The 22,169-nt window shown below is 37.0% G+C and overlaps 1 protein-coding gene across 2 annotated transcripts in view; it reads right to left on the bottom strand.

Moving 5' to 3' along the window:
* The window catches only part of SCHIP1 (schwannomin interacting protein 1), a 611,917-nt gene that overhangs the window by 491,618 nt on the left and 98,130 nt on the right, over window positions 1–22,169 (bottom strand). The window lies entirely within an intron of this gene.

Raw genomic sequence — 22,169 nt, 5'->3', positions numbered from 1 at the left:
CATGATAGACTGGATTAAGAAAATGTGGCACATATACACCATGGAATACTATGCAGCCATAAAAAATGATGAGTTCATGTCCTTTGTAGGGACATGGATGAAATTGGAAATCATCATTCTCAGTAAACTATCGCAAGAACAAAAAAACCAAACACCGCATATTCTCACTCATAGGTGGGAATTGAACAATGAGAACACATGGACACAGGAAGGGGAACATCACACTCTGGGGACTGTTGTGGTGTGGGGCGAGTGGGGAGGGATAGCATTGGGAGATATACCTAATGCTAGATGACGAGTTAGTGGGTGCAGCGCACCAGCATGGCACATGTATACATATGTAACTAACCTGCACAATGTGTACATGTACCCTAAAACTTAAAGTATAATAATAAAAGAAAAAAAAAAGAGTGCTGGCAAGAACATTTTCTTAAATCTCAGCCATGTTTACATGTAATCATAGAATAGTACTTTGACTCTGGCCTGATTGTGTTGACAGTAGCACTGCTTTGTGGAAAGCTCAGAAATGACTCTGCTTGCGTGAATGAAATAAGTAAAACTGATGACAGGCAACTAAGGGGATGTTTGCCAGCTCTGAGGTGCTTCCAAAGATGTGGGCAGTGAAAGAAAAAACAAACAAACACCAAAATGTCTTTTAGGACCTTTCTCTTTTCCTTCCAGAAGGAAAAAAAGCCAAAAGACCTGGACAGGTTGCCAGAGTCTCGCTCTAACCTTTACTGATGTTATGTAAACACACCCAACCCAAAACACAGTCTGACATAATGAGTGTCATTGGATTTACAGCTGGAAGGCATGGATTTGCATCTGGCTGTTATGCCATTAACTTGCTGTGTAGACATGGGTAAGCCCCTTCAAAACTCCAAGTCTCAGATGCTCCATCTGTAAAGTATAGAAATTGACTTTAATGGTTGTTAAGATCCAGCTATGTTATTGTGTAAATTCATGATTTGGGGGTAAGTAGGCAAAGAAGGGCAAAGAGAAATAAAAAGAATTTATCTTTGTTCTCCCACTGATGGAACAGAATAATGCATAATGTTTTCTATGTGCTCATTGATTCAATAAATTCTTATGCAGCTATTAGGAACAGGTTCTGAGGCTAGGACCTTGACTTAAGAACTAGACTGAAACAAAAATACATTGAGTAGCAGGAATGGTTTTTATACAGATATACATTGTATAACTTAATTGCTTTCAGGCAAATGCCCCACTGCACCTAGATATCTAAAGGTTTTCCTTAGGGAATATATCATATTTTTAACTCAAAATGTCTTTAGTATTATGTGTTAAGTCCCTGCAATACAAGAAAAGGAGACCCTGAACTGCCACCTTGAAATCTAACATTTGGATGAAATAATTTTAATTCATGAATTCATCAGGATTGCTATCAAAATGATTGAAAGCAGTAAAAAAATTCTAGGAGAACTGGATCTTTAAGAACTGATTTTTTGTTGGCAGTAGAAACATGTCCACTATAATGGGACAATTTAAATGCATAACTGTTAAAACAAACTCCTTAAACTATTCCCTGCGTGTCCCAACATTCATCATGTTGACTACCAAGACATCAATTTTTCATAAAATACTGTATAACTGAAAAGGAGACATTTAAAGGAGAGAAAAAAATTGAACTCACTGTTTCAGCTCAGGCTCTGATGATTTCAGCATTTTATAGGGTGATCAACTGTTTGTATGAAAGGAAAAAGCAAGTGGTACTTCACTGAGCTGTACAGATTGAGTTCTGTTTTTTTTTTTCCTTTCCTTAAGCACCTTAATTTTTTTCTCTCCCTGAGGCATTGCTTATGTGGCAAGAAGAATGAATTGGCTGCATGACAAAGTCTATACAATTGTGCCTTCACTTCTGCCTCAACAAATGTTGATAAGCCACATGTGGCCAAATGGATAGAACAGGGCAAGAGTCTGTTTTGTTGAAATTTAATATGATGATGCATTTTACCTTGGTAAAGGGGAAAAAATTTAAGAATTTTAAAAATTAAAAAATATTTTAAGGGCTATTCTTAATATGTTAACTTTCACAGAAGCTGAGGTTTGTTTGGTTTTGTTTTTTAAAATAAGTTCACTAGAATGCCTCAAATTTTTTGGTGTCCATAATCCCCTTCTCTTTTAGCATAAATTTTATCTTAGATCTGTGTTGAAGGACCTTGAGATAAGATGACACAGAACGTCCAGAAAACGTTTCTTGTTTTCATGTATAACAGATAAGCCTCATCATTTTCCCAACCTAGAGTTCAACAGTATCACTAAATAGAATCTAATTCTTGTCCAGGGCATAATAAAATCCATTTTGATTTTAAATAAGAAAAAATGGTTACAGCCATAGCAAAGACCATGCAATAAAGAACTTCTTGTCTCATAAAAGTTAACCACTTTAGTGTTGTACTGATCTATAACTTTCACAAAAGTCCTTTCCTGACTCTCATGCAAATATAAAATAATCACATCAAAGTTTGTTCTAAATTCATAAATTAATCAGGGAGTCAATAATATGTTAAATAATGGTTAAATAACAAGTTCAAAGGACAAATTGAAGAACAAACATTTTATATATATATATGCAATCAGGATTGTGAAATATAATTTGTTAATAAATGTAAAACTGCTTAATATTCCATGGAGCAATTAAATTTTATGTTTGAGATTATCTTTTTCCATAGGGCCCAAGTCAATTGTATTTATACGGAGTAATTCATTTGCATTCCTATGGACAGGAATAAGTTGCATTAATATCTGTTTTCTAAAACTTCTACCATTTCAGTTATAAAATAAATAGCTTACTTAATAGAATGAAAAAGTTGCACCCACCTTATGGAATCAGATCATTCATGGAGAGTCACCATGGACAACTCTACTCCATTGGAAGAATATCCAGAAACCTCTTTTGCCTGTTTCCAACTCTTGGGCAAATTTTTTCAAACAATTTAAGGTAAAAGAGTAATCACATTTCTCTGTCTTATTCTTGGTTTGTAACAGTAATGCACTGCAACATTATTGTTCCATTTTTTTCTATCAGAAACAATACTTCTCTAATTATCCTTATGCATGTATTTTAATACATATATGCAAGTATTTATGCAGGAGAATTTTCTATAAGTGGAATTGCTAAGTCAAAAGTCATGATCATTTTAAAGAGTGACCAAGCAGCCAAATTGTCCTCCAAAAATTCTGTGCTTATTCCCCTTATGTAGATGAGGGTAATCTTATCCCCAAACCTTGCTAACACTTCATATTCTGAGTCTTTAAAACTTTCATCAATCAGATAGAGGAACATTTTTAACATGCTTTTCTATAATGATTAGTAATGTTTGGAAAAAATATATAAAATAAAATTTTTGTAAGGATTAAATAAATAAGATGCTTTAAAAACACCCCCTGTCATGTAAGAAAATATTAAATATATGTAGACTTTGTTCCTTTTTTTGGAAAAAATATACTTTCTAATTTCAATGAATTTTAGGAGCCTTTTCTATATTGGAGATATTAAGCCTTTGCCAAAATATGAATTGCTGCATATTATATATTGTGTCTACACACACACGCCCACCCACACCCACACACCCATATACCCTATTTAGATAAAATATCTCAGAATTTTCCTTCTTGGGTCCAGGATTGTATGGCGTCTTATGAAAGACATTTCCTAGCCTGAGCTTGTAAAATATTTTCTAATGCTTTAATAAATTCGTATATTTAGATTGTTAGGCCATCTGGAATTTATTTTATATATGGCATGAGGAAAGGATGAAGATTAATGCTTGTTTTCAAATGAATAAAATGATTGTTTCAAGATACTTTATGAAATAGTTTATCCATTTCCTGAGTTGAAATATTATCTTTATTACAAATTTCTTTTTATATGAGTTAACATTTGAAGTCCATATTCTGTATCATTGATCTATTGTTTATTTTTCAAAACTACAGAACACTTTAAATTACAATGACCTTACAGAAATTCTGATATTTGGAAGGGCAAGTGTCCCTCAATGTTCCTCTTTTTCACATTTTGCTTAATTCTGTCTTCACATTTTATCTTCCCACAGAATTTTAAAATCACTTTCCACTCCCACAAAAGATTTGTAGGAATTTTGAGTGGCTTACATTAAATTCATAACTATATATAAGGAAAATTGACATTTTAAAATTACTAAATCTTTTATCTAGAAACTCAACAACCGCTTCATTATTCTTGGTAGTATTTTATGTCCTTTAGAAAAATTTTGTGGTCCCTTCATTTAGGTTTTACATGTTTCTTAATTTACTCCTTGGCATTTTAAATTTCTGGCTTATTGTTAGTAAAATCTTTACTATTACATTTTCTAAGTGCAATTGGTGGTATATAGCAAAGCAGTTGTTTCTTAATGTTTACCTTATTGTTGATTTTCGAATTTTACAAGTTTTGCAGTTGATTGTCTTAGATATTCCAGGTACAGTTTCATACTCCTTATAAAAAATTATAATTTGCTCTCCTTCTTCCCAATATGTATTCCACATTTTTTGCTTTTTTATTCCACTGCCTAATCATCATCACTGAATAATGAATGTGTACTAGGCATTCTTTTCATGTTCTTTACTTCAAGCCTAGTGGAAATTACCTTAATATTTTGTCATTAACTGAATAATTTCTTATGTTTCTAATAGCTCTTCTATTTTTTTCAGAAATAAATTTATATGGCAAAAATGGCAACTATTGAGATAACTGAATTTTCTGTCCACTCCCTTTAAAGTCTATACTGATATCACTTGATATTACTTAGAGTAAGCACTGCTATGTGGATGGTGTATTACAGGGATCAGCAAACTACAGCTCAGCCCATGGCCCAGTTTAAGCTCACCACCATTTTTGTGTATAATGTGTGTGTCTGTTTGTGTGGTGTGTGTGTAAGAACACATGCTCAATTATTTATGTATGGTGTTTGACCATTATGCACTACAATGGCAGAGTTGTATAGTCACTAGCAAGACCATACAGCCTGGAAAGCCTAAAATATTTTACTATACGGACTTTTAAAGAAAATGTGTGCCAATTCTTGGTGTATTGGATAATTCAATAGTGACCTTAAGAAGTATCTGAATTCATTGGTCAAGAATACTCTAAAGAGCTGCCTGTCTGATAGAACACCAAAGGGCAAATAACACCAGGACTGCGGGAGGGTCTGGGAGCCTGCAGAGCTCACAGAAACAAGACAGAGGTGAGTGGCTCCCAGTCACCAAGCTGGGCTTCCTGGTCAAGGACATGAAGATCAAGTCCCTGGAAGAGATCTATCTCTTCTCCCTGCCCATAAAAATGCTGAGATAATTGACTTTTTCCTGGGGGCATCCCTCAATATGCCCATGCAAAAGCAGACTCTTGCTGGCCAGTGGACCAGGTACAATGGCCACATCATCTGGGTGTTAAATGTTTCAGGGAGGTAGCCACTGCCATCTGAGGGTCCATCACCCTGGCCAAGCTCTCCATTTTCCCCATGCAGAAGCTATTGGGGAATAAGATTGGTATGCTCCACATCATTCCTTGTGGAGTGACTGACCACTTTGGCCCTGTGCTGGTGTGCCTCATCTCTGCCCTCAGATGCACTGGCAATGTCTCTGCCCCTTTGCCTAAGAAGCTACTGATGATGGCCAGTGTCAATGACTGATACACCTTGATCAGGGCTGCACTGCCACCCTAGGCAACTTTACCAAGGCTACCTTTGATGCCATCTCCAAGACCTACAGCTATCTGATCCCTGACCTCTGGAAAGAGACTGTTGCCAAGTCTCTCCATGAAGAATTCACTGACCATCTTGTAAAGACCACACAAGTTTCCACACACAGGACCCAAGTTCTAGCTATGGCCATGACATAGTGTTTTTATACAAGAAAAGTAAAGTGAACTAACTAAGCCCATTTTTAAAAATGCTCTATATATCTGTTTTGGTACCAGTACCATGCTGTAGTGCTTACTGTAGCCTTGTAGTATAGTTTGAAATCAGGTAGCATGATGTCTCCAGCTTTGTTCTTTTTATTAGGATTGTCTTGGCTATGTGGGCTCTTTTTTGGTTCCATATGAAATTTAAAGTATTTTTTTCAATACTGTGAAGAAAGTCAATGGTAGTTTGATTGGGATAGCATTGAATCTGTAAGTTACTTTGGGCAGTATGTTCATTTTCACGATATTGATTCTTCCTATCCATGAGCGTGTATCCATGAGCGTGGAATGTTTTTCCATTTGTTTGTGTCCTCTCTTATTTCCTTGAGCAGTGGTTTGTAGCTCCCCTTGAAGAGGTCCTTCACATCTCTTGTAAGTTGTATTCCTAGGTATTTTATTCTCTTTGTAGCAATTGTGACAGTGTGATGATTTCTCAAGGATCTAGAACCAGAAATACCATTTGACCCAGCAATCCCATTACTCGGTATATACCCAAAGGATTATAAATCATGCTACTATAAAGACACATGCACACGTATGTTTGTTGTGGCACTGCTCACAATAGCCAAGACTTGGAACCAACCCAGATGCCCATCAATGATAGACTAGATAAAGAAAATGTGGCACATACACACCATAGAATACTATGCAGCCATAAAAAAGGATGAGTTCATGTACTTTGCAGGGACATGGATAAAACTGGAAACCATCATTCTCAGCAAACTTACCCAAGAATAGAAAACCAAACACTGCATGTTCTCACTCATAAGTGGGAGTTGAATAATGAGGACACGTGGACACAGGGAGGGGAACATCACACACCGGGGCCTGTCAGGGGATGGGGGGCTAGGGGAGGGATAGCATTAGGAGAAATACCTAATGTAGTTGATGGGTGCAGCAAACCACCATGGCACATGTATACCTATGTAACAAACCTGCACATTCTGCACATGTACTCCAGAACTTAAAGTATAATTTTAAAAATGCTCTAAAATACCCTACAATAAGAAAGTGTTCATTTTTGAACAAGTGTTTTGTTTTTGGCAAGTGTTTGTTGCCTGGATTAGATTAGATAATGCTGATTATTTCTGGGTTTTTTTTGGGTTTTTTTTTTGTTTGTTTGTTTGCAGAGTCTTGCTCTTGATCTATCTCCCAGGCTGAAGTACAGTAGTGTGATCTCGGCTTGCTGCACCCTCTGCCTCCCAGGTTCAAGCAATTCTCATACCTCAGCCTCCTGAGTAGCTAGAACTATAGGCATGCGCCACCATACCTGCTAATTTTTCTATTTTTAGTAGAGACTGGATTTTGCCATGTTGGCCAGGCTGGTCTCGAACTCCTGGCCTCAACTGATCTGCCCAACTCAGCCTCCCAAAGTGCTGGGATTACAGGCATAAGCCATCATGTGCGGTTGTTCAACTGTTGTTTATTATGCAAGATGTGGGTAAAAGCTTTTCTCTCTTATGAACTGGTGTGATCTTATTAGGCAGAGAGAGAAATTTAAACTTTCACTTTTTCCCTTCATCGCCAAGTGGCTTAGATCTAAGTTGTGGTATCAATACTTATGTTCACTTGTATCTAGTTCTCTATTTCTGATTAAAAAGATTACAATTCCCTGCTCCTGAGCTGGTTTTTTGAAAGCATCAACAAAATTGATAGACCGCTAGCAAGACTAATAAAGAAGAAAAGAGAGAAGAATCAAATAGATGCAATAAAAAATGATAAAGGGGATATCACCACCGATCCCACAGAAATACAAAAACTACCATCAGAGAATACTACAAACACCTCTATGCAAATAAACTAGAAAATCTAGAAGAAATGGATAAATTCCTCAACACATACACCCTCCCAAGACTAAACCAGGAAGAAGTTGAATCTCTGAATAGACCAATAACAGGCTCTGAAATTGTGGCAATAATCAATAGCTTACCAACCAAAAAGAGTCCAGGACCAGATGGATTCACAGCCGAATTCTACCAGAGGTACAAGGAGGAACTGGTACCATTCCTTCTGAAACTATTCCAATCAATAGAAAAAGAGGGAATCCTCCCTAACTCATTTTATGAGGCCAGCATCATCCTGATACCACAGCCAGGCAGAGACACAACCAAGAAAGAGAATTTTAGACCAATATCCTTGATGAACATTGATGCAAAAATCCTCAATAAAATACTGGCAAACTGAATCCAGCAGCACATCAAAAAGCTTATCCACCTTAATCAAGTGGGCTTCATCCCTGGGATGCAAGGCTGGTTCAATATACGCAAATCAATAAACATAATCCAGCCTATAAACAGAACCAAAGACAAAAACCACATAATTATCTCAATAGATGCAGAAAAGGCCTTTGACAAAATTCAACAACCTTCATGCTAAAAACTCTCAATAAATTAGGTATTGATGGGACGTATCTCAAAATAATAAGAGCTATCTATGACAAACCCACAGCCAATATCATACTGAATGGGCAAAAACTGGAAGCATTCCCTTTGAAAACTGGCACAAGACAGGGATGTCCTCTCTCACCACTCCTATTCAACATAGTGTTGGAAGTTCTGGCCAGGGCTATTAGGCAGGAGAAGGAAATAAAGGGTATTCAATTAGGAAAAGAGGAAGTCAAATTGTCCCTCTTTGCAGATGACATGATTGTATATCTAGAAAACCCCATTGTCTCAGCCCAAAATCTCCTTAAGCTGATAAGCAACTTCAGCAAAGTCTCAGGATACAAAATCAATGTACAAAAATCACAAGCATTCTTATACACCAATAACAGACAAACAGCCAAATCATGAGTGAACTCCCATTCACAATTGCTTCAAAGAGAATAAAATACCTAGGAATCCAACTTACAAGGGATGTGAAGGACCTCTTCAAGGAGAACTACAAACTACTGCTCAATGAAATAAAAGAGGATACAAATAAATGGAAGAACATTCCATGCTCATGGGTAGGAAGAATCAATATCGTGAAAATGGCCATACTGCCCAAGGTAATTTACAGATTCAATGCCATCCCCATCAAGCTACCAATGACTTTCTTCATAGAATTGGCAAAAACTACTTTAAAGTTCATATGGCACCAAAAAAGAGCCCGCATCGCCAAGTCAATCCTAAGCCAAAAGAACAAAGCTGGAGGCATCACACTACCTGACTTCAAACTATACTACAAGGTAACAGTAACCAAAACAGCATGGTACTGGTACCAAAAGAGAGATATAGATCAATGGAACAGAACAGAGCCCTCAGAAATAACGCCGCATATCTACAACTATCTGATCTTTGACAAACCTGAGAAAAACAAGCAATGGGGAAAGGATTCCCTATTTAATAAATGGTGCTGGGAAAACTGGCTAGCCATATGTAGAAAGCTGAAACTGGATCCCTTCCTTACATCTTATACAAAAATTAATTCAAGATGGATTAAAGACTTACATGTTAGACCTAAAACCATAAAAACCCTAGAAGAAAACCTAGGCAATACCATTCAGGACATAGGCATGGGCAAGGACTTCATGTCTAAAACACCAAAAGCAATGGCAACAAAAGCCAAAATTGACAAGTGGGATCTAATTAAAGTAAAGAGCTTCTGCACAGCAAAAGAAGCTACCATCAGAGTGAACAGGCAACCTACAAAATGGGAGAAAATTTTCTCAACCTACTCATCTGACAAAGGGCTAATATCCAGAATCTACAATGAACTCAAACAAATTTACAAGAAAAAAACAAACAACCCTATCAAAAAGTGGGCGAAGGACATGAACAGACATTTCTCAAAAGAAGACATTAATGCAGTCAAAAAAGACATGCAAAAATGCTCACCATCACTGGCCATCATAGAAATGCAAATCAAAACCACAATGAGATACCATCTCACACCAGTTAGAATGGCAATCATTAAAAGGTCAGGAAACAGCAGGTGCTGGAGAGGATGTGGAGAAATAGGAACACTTTTACACTGTTGGTGGGACTGTAAACTAGTTCAACCATTGTGGAAGTCAGTGTGGCGATTCCTCAGGGATCTAGAACTAGAAATACCATTTGACCCAGCCATCCCATTGCTGGGTATATACCCAAAGGATTATAAATCATGCTGCTATAAAGACACATGCACATGTATGTTTATTGCGGCTCTATTCACAATAGCAAAGACTTGGGACCAACCCAAATATCCAACAATGATAGACTGGATTAAGAAAATGTGGCACATATACACCATGGAATAGTATGCAGCCATAAAAAATGATGAGTTCATGTCCTTTGTAGGGACATGGGTGAAATTGGAAATCATCATTCTCAGTAAACTATCGCAAGAACAAAAAATCAAACACCGCATATTCTCACTCATAGGTGGGAGTTGAACAATGAGAACACATGGACACAGGAAGGGGAACATCACACTCTGGGGACTGTTGTGGGGTGGGGCGAGGGGGGAGGGATAGCATTAGGAGATATACCTAATGCTAAATGAGGAGTTAATGGGTGCAGCACACCAGCATGGCACATGTATACATATGTAATTAACCTGCACATTGTGCACATGTACCCTAAAACTTAAAGTATAGTAATAATAAAATGAACTAAAAAAAAAAAAAAGTAAGTGTGGCTATGTGACTTATTCTAGCCAAATGGAAAAAAGAATGAGTAGAAGTGGTATGTGTCACTATTAGGCCAAAGCATTTATGGCTACAGCTCAACTCTCCAGCTCTCTTTTTCCCACGCTATAGTGACCAAGAAAGCTGTGAAGCAAGGAGACCTGTTCAAAGGGTATTTCAGAAATCCAGGCAAATGGCTGGATGCAGTGGCTCACGCCTGTAGTCTTAGCACTTTGGGAAGCTGAGGTGGGCAGATCACTTGAGAGACCAAGAGTTCGAGACCAGCCTGGCCAACATGGTGAAACCCATCTCTACTAAAAATACAAAAAGTTAGCCAGGCATGGTGGTGCATGCCTATAGTCCCAACTGCTTGGGAGGCTGAGGCACAAGAATCTCTCGAACCCAGGAGGTGGAGGTTGCAGTGAGCCAAGATCACGCCACTGCACTCCAGCCTTGATAATGGAGTGTACAAAAAAAAAAAAAAAGAAGAAAAAGAAATCCAGGTGAGAAATGATGATGGCTGAGACCAGGGTGTAACTGTAGAGCTGGGAAGAAGTGTTCATATTCTCCATAAATCTTTAAGGGCCACCATCAAGGGTTTTTGGATGGATTGATTAGATATGTGATATAAGACAAAAGGTGTCGAGGATGACTCCAAATTTTTTGGCCTAAACTAAATATACTAAAAACTTTTTTTTTTGAAGAATGCAAATCTATTGTAAATAAGATTTAATTCAGAGTTTTTAAAAGAGAAAGCTTCCATTTACTGAAAAGTCGATATTGTGAAATACAAGCCAGTGATCTGTGCATCAGGGTTACAAACAGGAATCAGGACTCTTTAAGTTCAAAAGTTTATTCTCAGCCCTCTTAGTACACTACGTCTACCTCGTGTTTCAAGCTAAATTTGCTTGACGTTCTTGTTTGAGCGAGTATTTTTTTAATCCACTCCTTGTGTAACTCTAAAAATAAACTGCCCTAAATGATTCACCTCACACAAGAGCACTCATAAACCAACTGTAGTAAATTAAGCATCTCCTCGTAAATGCAGTTCATGAAGTAGTTAAAATTTGCCCACATGAAGGTGGCACTTATTTGGCACATTTATAGCATTAACAGAGACTAAAATAGCAACCACTCTTTAAGCTCTGTTATGAGCTGCTGCAGACTGTGTTTTTCCATATACAACACGTCTTTTACTAGAGCGTGGTCCACTGCTTGAGAAAGAGATGCAGTATGATATGATAAAAACTACTTGAGTTTTGGAGTCAGACCATACGGTATTTGAATCTTAGCTGTGCTAATTACTAGCTATGTGGCACTGAAAAAGTTGCTAAATCTCTCTGGGCCTCATTCTTTTTCTTCATCTGTAACCCTGGGACAATAATTTCCATCTTGTTTGGATGCTGTGAAGATTTTAAACAATGTATATAAAGCCTGGCACTTGGCAGGTGCTAAGCAAATAGAGATATTATTATAAATGCAATATACTAGTATTAATGACCATCATATATTATTGTATAAAGCTATATTTTAATATTACCATTAATGTTTTATGTTAATATAATAATGGTACTAGTATAACAATGACATAAGGAAGATTAAAAGCAGAATTAATCTTATTTCTTTTACGAAAAGAAATAAGTTCTATCTGACCATGTCATGTCTAGAATTTGGGTGGCCTACATATCACTAGTGACTCTTATGGAAAAAAAACACATAAATTGAAACTATGTCAGCCTTAAACACATCAACAACTGATGGAAAACAAAGCAACCGACAGCTGTTTCCTGATGTGGTGGTGATACTGTAAGAGCTAGAAGAGGGAGAAAGACTATACAACCCAATGTCCATCGATGAATGGGATTTGTGCTGTCAACCACCTTCTTGGGATTGTAGGACTGCCTATCTATCTTTAAAAGTCAAGTTTTTTCAATGAAAGAACTTCACAAATACTTCCAGGAACTTTTGGACACTCAAGGCAACTTTACTCAGCATTACAAACTAGATATAGTTTTTAAATTTTTTCCTTTCTGCTGTATTTTCTCTAACATTGACTGTTACATTTGGATCTTAGTTAAAATTAAATCCACATCTTAGGCATCAAACTAGGGCTCTGCAATGCAAAATTGTATTTGTGACTCCCTGCTAGAAAACAAAAAGAAAATATAGTTGAGTACTTCAAATGGGCCACAGCATTCTTGATTTCTTTCATGCATAGTACATGGTAGAGCTAGGCGAGAACACGGACCTCTCTCATTTTCCCAGAGAGTCTTCTCTCCACATTTCTTCTCAGAAATGAAGGCACTGACCTCTCTTTTTCCTACCCAACTGTTTCCCCAGGAAGCCAGGCAGCTTTTCTTTTTGTCATGTGGTTGAGATCAACATTGCCACTATGGTGTCCATAACTCTGAGTTAGAAGAATAATGTAATCCCCATTAAAGGCCTGAGGAAAAAGTCTATGGAACTTCCCAGTGTGCAGTAGGTGTTGCACACTAATAGGGGTGATTAGTGTTGCACACTCATCAATGCACTACACAAATCTTCAGAATCATATGAAAGCCCTAAATATCTGTTGGGGGAATTAAAACTAGTTATTGGCTGGGCAAGGTGGCTCACGCCTGTTATCCCAGAACTTTGGGAGGCCAAGGCGGGCAGATCACCTGAGGTCAGGAGTTTGAGACCAGCCTGGCCAACATGGTGAAAACCTGTCTCTACTAAAGATACAAAAAATTAGCCAGGCATCGTGGCGGGTGCCTGTAATCCCAGCTGCTCGGGAGGCTGAGGCAGGAGAATCGCTTGAACCTGGAAGGTGGAGGTTGCAGTGAGCCAAGATCGTGCCATTGCACTCCAGCCTGGGTGTTGCAGTGAGACTTTATCTCAAAAAACAAAACAAAACAAAACAAAACAAAACAAAAACCTAGTTATTCTAATTATTTCCAGTAATTACAAATTATACCACTCCATTTATGCATGGATGGTTAAAAAGCCACCACAGGCTATAAAATCATTGGCTAATGAAAAGAACATCCTAAGGTTTTGATTTATTGTACCTGCTATCAGAGACAACCACAGCCACTGTTACAAATGTGTAAACAACCTCAATGAAGGTTTAATGTGCTTTTATCACAAGCCTCCATTGTCCACTGGCCGGAAGATGAAGCTTTGTGCTCCTGTGCATTGTGTAATTAAAATCCTTTCACTCAACAGAGAAGCAGAGACAGTTATCAACTAATTTATGAAAGAAACAGGAAGAATCTTATATTACCAGCAAGAGCAGCAATAGGAATTTTGATTTAGGTTTGGGCATTATTAATTGCCACCGTGACTTTAGAGGCAGACTTCTCAGATACAAAGCCTTTACAAGAGGCTGTGTCTACGTGATAATAACAGGTGATGGTGAACATATCCAACTTCCAGAGTTGCTTTCAGTTACTTGCTTTTCTGCCTGAGAGAGCTAAGAGGCTTCCTGAGAGTGCTATACCGGGAGTTCAAAGAGTGCAGTGTGAGTGTGACATAAAAACAAGGGAGTCAGGAGCCTATAGCTGGACACCAATTAAGCAATCACATAACAGATGCAGATTTACTACCTCTTCCTCCTTAAAGAGCTTTTGTCTGTGCGATTGGTCAGAGATGAGATTTAACAGATCCCAAATATTCTGAAGGTTAAAACAACAACAACATCAACAAAAACAACCACCCAAGAGTCAGTGATCTGTTTGATATTATACCTCTATGAAAAGACCTTTAAAAATCAACAACACACCCTCATAAAGAAATTATTCTTTTTGTCCAGATACCTCTACATGCCACCTTATTGTGACTGGAACTGATTGTCTGATGCATTAAACCTGAGTGGAAGATCCAGCTCTACAGAATGAATTACTGATGCCACACTAATGCTGAGATTAACCTTCAATACTGCCTGGGCTGCTCCACCAGGTGCTACAAATTAGGTAATAAGACTATAGATGTGTGTGGCTACTGAAGATAGCTTTTTTTCAGCCTGAAGTCACCTAAGAAAATACTTTTGCATTTGAAGAGTTTTCATTATTGTTACGAATATATCCTGTTTTCCAGGGAGAGTCATCAATTCTGCCCTCATATGCTGTGAATCATTCCAAAAGCCTATCCTATTTTCTGGCTCCACACTGCTCCCACATAACAGGGCCTTGCAGCAAATTTACCAAAGGCAGTGCCTGATGATTAGGAACAGAAGATGTACATGTCCATCTTCCTGAGTCTGGATGGTCATGGTCACTTCTATTGTTCCTCTCTTATACTCTTTTTGTGGTTGTGCACCCCTTCTTTTGGTTTATAAATTCTAAATCAGTAAAGATTTCTCCTAAGAAGCAGGCTTATAAATAAGACACTTTTTAAAAAGTGTTTAAATACCACAGGATGATGAAGAGATAAAAATATGAAATTAATTTTGCATTATTTAGTTCCAGATGAAAAAATTAAAATTACTCGAATGTAAAGGATTCACAATCCCCAGGAGAAGTATTTGTCTTTCATTACCCATAAACCATCACTTCCTGGAGTCACTCAGCATCTCAAATGACTAACCAAAAGTAGATGACTGAAACCTTCAGCCATCTTCAGCCGAAGTCTGAACAATGCAATAGATTCTCCATGGCCTCTTCTTTCTATTTAATTTTATTTTCCACGTGCGGGACATAGGTCTGTAGGTTACAACAAATCATTTGCAAAAGAAAAGCAGATCCAGTCCTCCACTGGAGTAAACCTATAAAACCCAAAGTACATCCATGAAGAAAGCACTTGGAAGACAGTGATTCCGGCTGTTGCTCTTTGGTAAATGAGACCCAGGATCAGACACTGGGCTCTTTGGTGACCAGCTAAAGTTGTCTACCCAGTCTTGATTGGAAACTAAGCAAGTTAATAGACATGTAAGGAGAATAGGCTATTTGTATCAAAGGAGGTGGTGCTTGGCTTTTAGAACTATTCATTCCATTTTTCCACAGTCTAGCTGAACGGTTAATCTACCTCCAACCCCTGGCAATCAAGGCTACTTTTTGGTTCAAAAAAACCAAAGAACTGAGAAAGAATAAAGTGAAAATTGAAGCATTCAGACACTTTTGAAGATTCAACTTCGGTATTACAATGAGTCAATTAGCCTGTGAAGAGAGAATCCAAGCTTACAAAATTAATCAGATAGCACATTTAAAAACTATAATAGCGAGGGTTAAAAATAGCCTTTGCAACAGAAGCCACAAGTTCTCCTGAGTTCTTATAAAGCGTGCTTTTCTCAGTGAGTATTTTCAATATGGAGCCCAAAACTGGGGCTACTGATGGAGAAGTAGGGGTGTCCAGGCCCATAAGCTGCGGTGCACTGGCCAGGAGGTGGGCAAGTACCAGAATCACAGTGTGCTTACTGGAGTAGGACAGGTCTGAGAGGTAAAAAGAAGGGAGAAGGCCTGGCCAAGAATATGAAACACAACACTTGGCAGATGTGATGAAAGAGAATGACAGGTGCCCATTCAGGTGATACTGAGGTTCAAAGTAAAGTGCTTTTCCAAAGCCTAGTTATCAGACCTGGGATTTGAGGTTAAGAACACATATGAAGTGATATCAAGCCAAATAACATGCTAAATTAGGGGTCCTTAAAGTGGTCCTTACTTAGGAATCAATTGGCTCCAGGATGAAGGGTAAAGTTGAAGTTTTTGGGGGAGGCAGGTGGCCACAGCTGTTGGCAGAAGAGTACTCTGCAGGCAAAAGCTAAACAATGGTTGTGCCAGGTTGACCAACTTCCAGTGCAGAACTGGCCCAGAAACATGATTTATTTACAACGTCCTTGAGGTTATGGTCATTTGTCTCTTTCTCGTGAAGACTGCATAAAGCATGAAAAGCTGTATGCTGGATGGTAGAGTACTGCTTCCTTTTTGCATAAATAATTAGTGAATTACAAGCTGAAGTAAGTAGCCTTTTTCTAATGGTTGCATCCTCCTGAAAACCTTTTTTTCCCCTGTTACCTAACAGGGCTTTTTGGCTTTTCATCACCTTTCTAAGCATTATTTATATTTCATATACCACACAACATTGGGCACTCCTCCTCTGTTTGAATAGTTTTAAGTTAGTTGATTCATGGAACAATTGCAAAGGAACAATCAATATCATTTCTAGAATTCACATTAGGCTGTTTTGGAGAAGGTTCATTCCAAAGCTTGTAAGTGCTTCTTCAACATTATTGGAAAAGGGCACATTTTTAGATAAAGACCAGATCTAAATTTCCTCCAAGTTTTCCTTAGTGCATGACTTCCAAATCCTTTCATTGATGATTCCTGCCTGTCTAGCTTTACTTTTCCCAACTCCAAAAACCCACCCTAGTTTTAAATGTATCAAACAGTTTATTATTTATTTATTTATTTATTTATTTATTTATTTTTGAGACGGAGTTTTGCCCAGGCTGGAGTGCAATGGCATGATCTCGGCTCACTGCAACCTCTGCCTCCCGGGTTCAAGCGATTCTCCTGCCTTAGCCTCCCGAGTAGCTGGGACTACAGGCACCTGCCACCACGCCTGGCTAATGTTTTTGTATTTTTAGTAGAGACAGGGTTTCACCATGTTGGCCAGGATGGTCTCCATCTCCTGACCTCGTGATCCACCTGCCTCGGCCTCCCAAAGTGCTGTGATTACAGGCGTGAGCATGCCCAGCCATTATATCAAACTATTAATAGTTCTCCAAATATGAGAAGCTACTTCAAACTGCTGTGACATTGCACATGCTATATTCTCTAGCTGGAATGTTCTCCACCTGACTGAAGGTTGCCTCCTGCCCATCTGTGAAAATTCAGCCCAGGCATCACCTCTCACTCCAGATTCCCTCTGGAGCCCCTCCTGGGCTCATCTGAGCATCTTCTTTGGATACTGTCAAAGCAGCTCATGTTTACTTGATGGTCACCTGTCATTGCTTGTTTACTTATTGATCTGACTAAAATGTGAGTTCCCTGAGGACACTCTCTTTTATTCCAACATTGTCCAGTGGAAATACAATGGTAGCCATGGGTGTAATTTGGAATTTTTTACTAGCCACATTATAAAAGGTAAAAAGAAACAGGAAAAATTAATTTTAATGACATTTAATATGACCCAATACATCTAAAATATTAGTTTTTTCAAAATGTAATACATATAAAAACTTATAGCTTATAACAAAAAAGTCTACATTCTTCTTTTTCATAGTAAGTCTTTGAAATTCAGTGTACATTTTATACTTAGAACACACAGCAGTTTTGACCAGCTACAACTGAAGTGCTCTATAGCCACATGTGGCTAATGGCCACCAGACTGGACTGCTTATTTCTATTACTTTAGTCTACAGATCTAGTGAAGTATCTGGAACCAAATAGATACTTAGTTGATTGTACAAATGAGTCTCAGGCACAAGCAATATTAAGTAATATATCTATTAATACATCTATTAAGTAATAGAGTCATAAGGTTGAAAGTTCCTTGGGAGGTCATTATGATAGATAACTGTGAAATTAAATATTTCTATAACTTCTAAATTCTTAATAATTTTTGGTGCATGAATTGATTTTGTCATGTCTCATCATTAAGTAACAGTATGACTAATAACCTTACTGTGCTTCTGCCTGCTTCTTCGTGATATGTGGAGTGACCGAGGAAAAAAAAAAAGCTTTTCCTATAACTAATCTACTTATTAGCACCCACAGATTCCCACAGGGCACAGAGATGTGCATGCCTCTTTGACTCTAATTTGCTCAATTTCTTTTTTTAAGTAAGTGTTTTCTGTTAAATCAGTGCTTTGCCATCACCCTGCTCACCTCCTCTACCCTTCCTGCTTATCCCTGTTTGCTCCTTTTCTCAGCTCCACTAACACTGCTGAGTCCAGAGCAAAGTACAAATAGAGCCCCATCTACCCTATGTCTAAATACTTAAAGCTGGAAATCAAGTCAACAAACTATTGAACATGTTTTAACATGTTCATTCCTCCTCCATTATCAAACAGGCAGTCAGAATATAAAAATTTTAAAAAATGTGTAAAGCTATGATTTTATATATTGTATTCATGTGTCCATGATATTTAGAAGAGTAACAAAATTTAAAAATATTTCAGTGGGAATGTAAATTAGTATAGCCATTATGGAAAACTGTGTGGAGACTTCTCAAAAAATTAAAAATAGAATTATCATATGATCCAGTAATCTTACTTGTGAGTATTACCCAGAAAGATATGTAGTATGTGGAAGAAATGTCTGTATGCTCCTGTTCATTGCAACAGTGTTCATAGTAGCCAAGTTATGAAGTCAACCTAAATGTCCATCAACAAATGAATAATTTTTTAAAATGTGGTGTGTGTGTGTATATACATATATATATATATACACAATGTACTATCCAGCCTTAGAAAAGAACGGAATTTTGTAATTTGTGACAACATGGATGGAATTGGAGAACATTATGCTAAGTGAAATAAGCCACAGAAAGACAAATACTGAATGTTCTCATTTACATGTAGAAACTAAAACAAACCCAAAGAAGCAGAGAGTAGAATGGGGATTACCAGAGGCTGGGAATTTGAGGGAAATAGGGAGATGATGGTCAAAAGGATACAAAGTCTCTATTTTCTTGGAGATAGACTGCACAGCTTGATGAATACAATAAATAATAATGTATTATACATGTCAAAATCCCTAAGAGGGTAAATTTCAAGTGTTCTCACCTCAAAATTGATAAATATTTAAGGTGATGGATATGTCTATTAGCTTGATTTAATTATTCCACATTATATTCATAAATTATAACATCACTTTTTATCCCGTAAATACATACTATAATATGTATATAGTATAATTGGTATTAACTGTATAATATGAATAATATGTATACATTCATATACATATATAACTGTGTAATATATATTAATTACAATTTGTCAATTTATAATAAAAAAGTATGTAGAGGATATTAAGAGAGCTATATTCATATGCAAATTCAAATATTTGCATATTTTAAATTTTTTCTTCTATTTCAAAATAAGGTATGTTTCTGTGGCCTTGTGTTTTTCTGTTTTAGGGCAAATAAAATACCCTTTTTTCAGAAAAATTAAAAACAAATTTAAATTTAAATGGATAAATGATTTGCTTATAAAAGTTATTTTTGTGCTCTATTGACAGTAATGATCTAAAGCAGGAGTCAGCAAACTTTTTCTATAAAAGATATGTGGTAAATATTCTCAGCATTTTGGACTATAAGGTTTCTGTTGCCACTACTCACCTTTGCTGTTGTAATGAAAGCAGCTGTAAACAACATGTAATTGCACAAATGGTTGTGGTTGTGTTTGAAGAAAGTTTTATTTATAGACATTAAAATCAGAATTTCATGTAAATTTTACATGCAAAAAATATTATTACTCTTTTGATTTTTCCCAATACTATTTAAAAATGTTTTAAAGAGAAAAACCCTCAAACCCATTCTTAGCTTTTGTAGGCTATATAAAAACACATGACAAGCAGATGTGGTCTGCAAAGCATAATTTGCTGAACCCTAATCTAAATTATTGAAATCAAAATGCAGTTGGTTTTTATTGAAATCAAAATGCAATTGATTTCAAAGTGTACAAAGTTTAAATACATTATAAAATGTAAAGTAAATGTGAAAATATAAAAATAATTTCTCACTTAAAAAATATTCTAAAATATTTAAAATCCTAAAAAATGCACATTTCAATCAAGTATAAAAACATTAAATCAAAATTATTTAAACATTTTTAAAATTATCTATTTCTACTTCAGCCTCCATAAATCTTAGCTCTTTATTAATGCCAGTGCCAAACATGGGTCCGTTTTCAGCTTTAATTTGAAATTGAAGGTCTTTATTTTAAGCTCCTTCTGTTCACTTCCCAATTCTAATTAACAATTTGTACACTTGAGAAATATAGCATGGCTTATTTTAAAACTAATTTTTTTCAGTGTCCTACTTAATTTGTTCTCAGCCTGAGAAATTAGAGATAACAGCTTTTAATTACTGAAAAACACAGATTTAAAAATGCTGAGGCATGCTATTTCATATGTTCATTGACATATATTCTTTGACCCATATGAATATTTCAATTCTGAGAAGCTATTTCAATAAAATTCAAATGCATATTATTGTCTTTTGTCACAAAGTTGCATCACGGAATATCTTGTGAGATGATGCCATTGGGAAAAGAAAAAAATTAACACAGGTAAATAATAGTACATATACAGTTGGCCTTCTGTGTCTGTGGGTTCTGCACCCATTAATTCAACAAATCACAAGTCAAAAATACAGTTTTTAAAATTGCATCTGTATGGAACATGTACAGACTTTTTTCTTGTCATTATTTGCTAAATAATACAGTATAATATCTACATAGCATTTACATTGTACTAGGTATTATAAATAATCTGCAGATGATTTAAACTAGATGGGAGGATGTGCATAGGCTATGTGCAAATACTACCCATTTTATATCAGAGTCCTCAGCATCCGTGAATTTTGGTATCCTTGGTAGGTCCAGGAACCAATCCCCAACAGATACCAAGTGATGAACTGCACTCTATTGTTGCATTAATTTGCAAAGCGCTTCCATATACACTATTTCTTTTTAACTTTTAAAACACTGTGATGTAGGGAATGCCCTTATACATGACCCCTCCCTCCCTTTATACAGACCTCTCTCTAGTCTCATCCAATTGATAAATTGCTATATAACTCAGCTCGAACATTCTTTCTTCCGTGAAATCTTCCTCAGTCCCTTCTGTAGAAGAGTTAGGTAACTACAATGTGGAGGTTGGAACATCTATTTTATTAAACTTGCCCAGTTGTTTAGGTAAGGGCCGGCTTACACCAACAGTCTGTGACCTCCTCTAGGGTTAGGATTCCAATTTATTCACCTCTGGATTTTCAGCAACCATCATGATGTATGGCAAGCTACACATGTTCAGGACATATATTAATTCATCTACTCATTCAACAAATATTTGTTGAGTGTCTTTTATGTCCCAAGTGTGGTTCTAGGTGCTGAGAAAACAATAGTGAATAAAATAGATAAAAATCCCTGCCCTTGTGGAGCTCTCATTCTAATCAGGAAAGACAGACAATAAACAAGATAAGCCAGTATATTATTCTGGGTTCTCCACAGAAACAGAACCTAAAAGAAGATTATGAGAATTGGTTCATGTGATTATGGAGGTCTAGATATCCTTCCATATGCCATCTGCAAGCTGGAAAACTAAGAAAACTGGTTGTGTAATTCAGTCTGAAGGCCTGAGAACTAAGGGAGCCAATGGTATAACCCCCAGTCTGATTCTGAAGGCCTGAAAACTGGGGAGGTGGGAGGACAAGATAGGGCACTGATGTAATTCTGGAGTCCAGGGGACCAAGAACCAGGAACTCTCATGTCAGATAGCAGGAGAAGACAAATGTCTCAGCTCAAGAAGAGAGAGAGGATTCATCCATTTCTCCACTTTTTTGTTCTCTCTGAGCCCCAACGACTGAATGATTCTCACCTGCATTGAAGAGGTTGGATCTTTTTCACTCAGTCTACTCACTCAGAAAGATTCAAATGCTTTCTTCTGGAAACGCTCTCACAGACTCAACCACAAACAATGTTTGACCCACTATCTGGGC

Source organism: Pan troglodytes, chromosome 2 (genome assembly GCF_028858775.2).
Source record: "Pan troglodytes isolate AG18354 chromosome 2, NHGRI_mPanTro3-v2.0_pri, whole genome shotgun sequence".
In the NCBI taxonomy this organism is placed as follows: Eukaryota; Metazoa; Chordata; class Mammalia; order Primates; family Hominidae; genus Pan; species Pan troglodytes.
Note: the sequence above shows the minus strand (reverse complement) of the source record. Positions and strands in the feature narration are given on the sequence as shown.